This window comes from Eleutherodactylus coqui, chromosome 8 (genome assembly GCF_035609145.1).
Source record: "Eleutherodactylus coqui strain aEleCoq1 chromosome 8, aEleCoq1.hap1, whole genome shotgun sequence".
NCBI lineage: Eukaryota > Metazoa > Chordata > Amphibia > Anura > Eleutherodactylidae > Eleutherodactylus > Eleutherodactylus coqui.
The window spans coordinates 139,686,184-139,692,515 of NC_089844.1; positions in this window are offsets into that span (position 1 = coordinate 139,686,184).

Here is a 6,332-nt window from a genome sequence, read left to right on the forward strand (position 1 = left end):
CCCCGTTCGGCGCGAGACAACCCCGATGCAGGGGTTAAAAAAACCACCCGCACAGCGCTTACCTGAATCCCGGCGGTCCGGCGTCTTCATACTCACCTGCTGAAGATGGCCGCCGGGATCCTCTGTCTTCATGGACCGCAGGGCTTCTGTGCGGTCCATTGCCGATTCCAGCCTCCTGATTGGCTGGAATCGGCACGTGACGGGGCGGAGCTACACGGAGCCCCATAGAGAAGAGGAGAAGACCCGGACTGCGCAAGCGCGGCTAATTTGGCCATCGGAGGGCGAAAATTAGTCGGCACCATGGAGACGAGGACGCCAGCAACGGAGCAGGTAAGTATAAAACTTTTTATAACTTCTGTATGGCTCATAATTAATGCACAATGTACATTACAAAGTGCATTATTATGGCCATGCAGAAGTGTATAGACCCACTTGCTGCCTCGGGACAACCCCTTTAACCATTTAACTGCTTGCTATTTCCTATGAAGGTAGATGTATGGATATATATATATATTAGCCTAGGCTGATGTAGGAAACACATATTATTACTATAACAGTTCCTCCTTTTGTTTCTTTACAGCAGCCAGGAGAACATCTAGCCAGGTACTTATAAATGGCCTAGTGACATAAGCCAGAATTCCTACACAACTTCCCCAGATCCCCCAACTGACGTCCGCTAGCACTCACAAACAAAAAGTATCATAGTAAGGCACTGCAAGAAGAGAGGGTTGATCGAAAGCAGATTAATCTTCAGGGTCAGTAGTCAAAGGCAAAGCATCATCATACATAACAGGGGCAGCTTTGTCAATAGTCTTTGAGATAAATCCTCGAAGGCACTGAATAATGCAGTCAATAATAGCAATAGCATTAAGAATATTCACTAAAGTTGACAGTTTGTCAAGCTACCATGCTCCATCTGGAGTTATCGTGATACATACAATTGCAGCATCACATAGGGTGACCCTGGACACAAGGCATACGTTGAGGAGTGGGGAGGGTAAGATGCTGGCTTGTCACCACAGCACTTACCATGCTCCCTCCCAGAGGGACACATGTAGCCTTGGCCAGGGCAGCGCTGGGCCTCTGCCGGACACCCCGAGGAGAGGGATGCCCAATAAATGTAGAACAGAGATAGTAGCTGTCACGGGTGACGCCACCGTTCCGCTACACACCAGAATGACCTTCGGCAGAGAATAAAGGAGCTGCAGACAGATATAAAATACCTCAGGTACCTGGGAACGGTCATGGCCTGGCAAAACTTTACTTGAATAAAACTCCACGGTACAAGGCAGAATAAACGCTTGGGTGTGAACAATTGAAAAAGAGTACCTCCATCCAGCGGTCTCAGACTTCAGGACGCTCGGGTATGTGAATTAAAGACGAGTACCTCTGCACTAGGCCTTGGGAAGAACACACTCACGGTTCGCTCACGCTCCCTCTCTCTCTGGGGCTTACTCTTCGCTCATGCTAGAACAGTCAATCAAGGGAACCTCTCCTCTTCTTCCATTCTTCACTGCATGAGGGTTGAAGGTACCCCCATGCAGCCAGCACTCTTGATCAGGAACCCAGAAGAATCTCAACCTCTGAAGAATGGACCTCTCAAAACTCACAGGCAATTTGCAGGCCTCTGCAAACACTTAACCCATCACACGCTGCAGCTGTGCAATACACATAAGAGCATGACTAGACAGATTTGCACGGTACACCAACATAAGACAGGACATGTATGACATTATGGAGTGAGCCAGGAAAGCATGTACTGGGCCACTACACAATCCTAACCCTGGGGCCGACCCAAAAAGTACCTCATGTGGGTTGGGGCCTATTCTGTTAGGTATGTAACGTACAGAGATGACTGCCAGGGGGAGACACTCGGTCCATGGTCTATTGGGCTCTGCCATGGCCTTCTGGATCGTGTTTTTTAAGGTACCATTTAAGCTCTCTGCTCTACCTCTGCTTTGTGGATGGTACGGGGCATAAAAGGCCTATTCTACCCCCAACGCTTTCATTGCTTTCTGTATCACTTCTCCTGTGGAGGGAGTACATTGGTCACTCTGTTATCTCTGGTACACCGTACCTGAATACCACCTCAGATATCAGTTCTTGGCCGTCCTGAGCGGAAAAACCCCAGTCGATCAAACGAGGATAGGTTATCAATAAAAATAGCCCAGAAAAGCCCTTCAATCCACAATTTGGCTTATCTCCTTTGGAACAAAAGGATGGGGTATTAAAAATGAACATCCCTAGCCGTCTTTTCCTTGACATCAGTCAGGTGACAGTTGAGCTACCCTAATACCCATTAGAGAGTCGTCTGACCCTGCTGTTATCAGCAGGTTTGGATGACTAAACTCTAATATGTATGGGGACCTTAGGCTTCCTTCACATGGGTGACACGAAAAAAAAGATTGCTCACCTATTCTGGTGGCACCCATCCATCGCTGCAGTCTCAGTACCTGCCACTTGGAACCCAGCAGAAGCGGTGGGCGGTCATGTGCCATTCATTGTGCATGTGACCACTCAGCCATTTGTAGGAAGGTGATCGGGTGCCCACTGACAGCGCTGATATACACTGGGATCGCAAGTGAAGCCACTGCTCCATCCCCTGCCTACTGGCCAGCGCTTGGAATTGCAGGAGCAGCTCCTATTGATTTCAATAAAGGCTGTTGCTGCAGTTACAAGCGCCGGCCACTACACCGATGTCGGAGCAGCAGCTCCCGCTGCGACCCCAGTGTATATTAGTGCTGTTAGTGGGCGGTCAAACAACCATTGAAACCTATTCTGAGGATAGGTCAATAACCCTTTCCAATCCATTTTTGGATTGAGGGTTTCCTAGTGGGATTGTGATTTCTGCCGTTTTATATAACGGCGCCATCTACTGGCTAAATTCAGTAACTACATGATGGAATGTGTCGGAGCAGCCGGACAAGTGGCCGGCAGAATAATATAAGTATACACTGTCTAACAAGCATACATCTTCCGATATTGGAGCTGTACAGACTTCAGTGGTTAACATATTTGTTATCCCTGATCCTGTAAAAGTCTGATTTATTAAAATAACCCACAATTTCTCCCACACAGTGACCGTCTTCAGACACCGTGCCGGAGTTCCACTTTTTTAGTCACCCAGTCTGCAAGAAAAATGTTATACAAAGTGATCACAAAGCTGTATGTGGCCCAAAACAACACCAACGGAAACTTCAGGCTGCCCCACAAAAACCGCACCGTCACACAGCTGCATCGATGGAAGAATAGAGTGATGGAGCTCAAAAGATGGGGGCAGGAGTCTTCTTATTTCTTAAAAACAAGGAAATTTGGTATCGCCGTATTCATACTGATCCACAAAATAAACGTCATTTTTTCTGTACTATTGACGTCATGAAAACAAGACCCCTTAAGAGCAGTGGGATTTGCATTTTTTTAGTTCATTTTATGGCACCCTTGTAAAATACATCTCGCCCTCACATGGCAATGTCATCTGATACACGAGAGAGTTGCGTCTCAGTCGTAACATCCATACTCTTTTTTTATTTGGGAGACGCCATGTTCACATCAAAGCTGTTGACCCTCGTTCTAGTGGTCCAACCACAACTAATTTTGCTAGGTATGAAGAAATGTGGCTTTGGTGCCAGCTGGTGGAATGGGTTTGGTGGTAAAGTACAGGACGGAGAAACAATCTAGCATGCTGCAAAACACTGAATATAGGGTCTGAATACAAACTACTTCCCAACATACAACTTCCATTGAAAGGATGAGGCTGTGATATATGATCAGACAGAGCAATCCAATCCTGAGGCTCCGACTACTAGAGGGGAGGCTCAACCCCCATCTAGGAAGGTCCAGAAAACAAACCTGCATACTTTAATTAAGCTGTGGGTGCCCATGAATAGTCTATCGGCGGCTTGAACTCCGGATCATCCGCGCAAGTGCCCTACGTGGATCCTGGGACATGAGCCCTAAAATAGAATTCAAGTTTCCCACACACTATGCGAATAGCTGTAGGATATTCCATAGACCAGGAGTCCCCAACTCCAGTCCTCAGGGACCACCAACAGCTCATGTTTTCAGGATATCCTATAGTAAGAACACCCGTGGCAATGTCTGAGGCACTGACAATAATTACATCACCTGTGCAACACTGAGGAAATCCTGAAAACATGACCTGTTGGCGGTCCCCGAGGACTGGAGTTGGGGAACACTGCCATAGACGGACCCGTACTGTCTATGCTGCCCCCATTGCATAATCCAGCCCCTCTCTCGATCGGTGATGTGAATGACATCTCCTACATCATCCACAGCACTGTCCGAATCTGATGCATGCGCCGTGACCACAAACCAGCGCATGCGCAGAAAAATCACTTGAGTGCATCCACAATAGGGCCCGGCGATCCCACACTGCAGCCCCGCAGTCCTTCCGGTCCTTGTTTTGGACCGACTACCACCTGATCACTGTAGCCAATTAGAGGCCTCAGTAGTCCGGTGTCCTTCTCCTGGTATAGATGCTGCTAGTGGATATGCCAGGAGAACAACAGCTGGCCATTGCAGCGGTCAGGTGGTAGTCGTTCCACAACACAGATCGGTGGGACTGGGGGGCTGCAGCGCTGGATCACCGGGTCTGTCAGCGGATAAGTCCCTCTATGATGTTATTTTAGCATGCGCAGACATAAAGCCCCATTCACAGGAGCGCATTTTCGGTCCATATTTTTTACTGACTGAATATGGACGGCGCACAAACCCCCCTAATTTGTTGTATTCAGATGTGCGGTTTTTGGGGGGTATTTTTTAAATGGGGACTTATGTTGCGCAAAAAAATAAAATTAAATCGAAATACGTCCTACTATATTCCATATTCACGGACCAAAATCACCCAATAAAGTCTATAAAGAAAATTTTTTGCACGCTCCGTTTTCTGTGGATTGTGACAAAATGGACATCACATGGGCCTTCTTGCTTTATTTTTCGCCCACACATGAAAAACAGCTGACACATGGATGCAGCATGGACATAAGAATAAAACACACACGGACAACCCCTATACGGCCGGCTCCACATGGGCGCACACATATTTGCAAGCGACGGGACACTGTGAATTCGCGGAATGAGCAATGCTTTTTTGCACGCGCATTGAAGCATCGTACTATATATTTGGCCCCGCAGGACATGTTTATTTGTGTGCGGCAAACAAAAACACCCCAATTGAAATGGCTAATTAGTTCCCGAGGTGTTCTTTTCCCAGTGCGATTACAGGGTTTCACGCATCTCCATGCGTATCGTGTGCCCCCCATTGACTTCTATGGGGACCTGTGGTGCGCAAATGTGCAGAAAAATAGAGCAATGTTTTATCTTTCTTTTGCGGAAGCGAAATGTAAATGAAGTCATTGAGATCAGCGGGTTCTGTTCTCTGCATATTGTGGTGTGAAGCCAGCCTAACTGAATGGCTGCCCGTCTCTCCACATGGCATCGCCCGCCCTATATATATAGCGGGGTTATCTCTGCACTGACACACTGGATACATACAACACATCCTCCTACGCACCAATAACCTCCGCACGCTGCGGTCAGGAGAAAAACTTTATCAGCACAACCTATTTAAAAAAAAAAAAAATAGAATTTGAAGCAGCAAAATCTACAATGGAAAGCAGCAGCCGAGGTGAAACCGCGAGAGGCCAACGGCGCGGTCTAGACACAGATAGACCCCACAGCGGTGCGCCTAGTGCCGGGTTATATGGCTGCACCCACCAGTAACATCACAGTGCACAACACCAAGGCTTGTATACACCGGTCAGTAAAAGGTCTCCGCAAATCCTTGAGTCATCCTCTTATGGAAAGAGGATTCTTAGTCATATCTGAGCGGTGACCACTATGGGAGTTGTAGTGGCAGCCATATTGATTGTGACCCAACTTTCCCAGAAACAGAATGACTCAAGTCCATAGACTTTCATTGCCTCCATTCACCACGTGTTGCGCACGGGAAAAAGGCGTGCAAAATACGTGGTGACAAGACCCCTTGTGAATGCGACCTTATGTACACACATCGCTTCTGCAGGAATTCTAGTTATTGTCCTAAACTACAGTTCCCAGCAGGCATTGCCAGACCGACAGTCTGACTAATCGCACACCAATCTGAATTTTAAAGATACAGAAACATTTATAATCAAAAGCATAATTCAACCAGACAACATCAAAAGAATTGCCTAGAAGTATAACTCAATAGTATGTGAGCGCAGAGCCCATCCATATCAGTCCGCTGGTCCGCTTCAGTATAGAACACTGGCAGATGAGAGACGAATGGAAAGGCAGCAAAAAAAGGAATTCTAGTCCTGCTTAGGGAGATT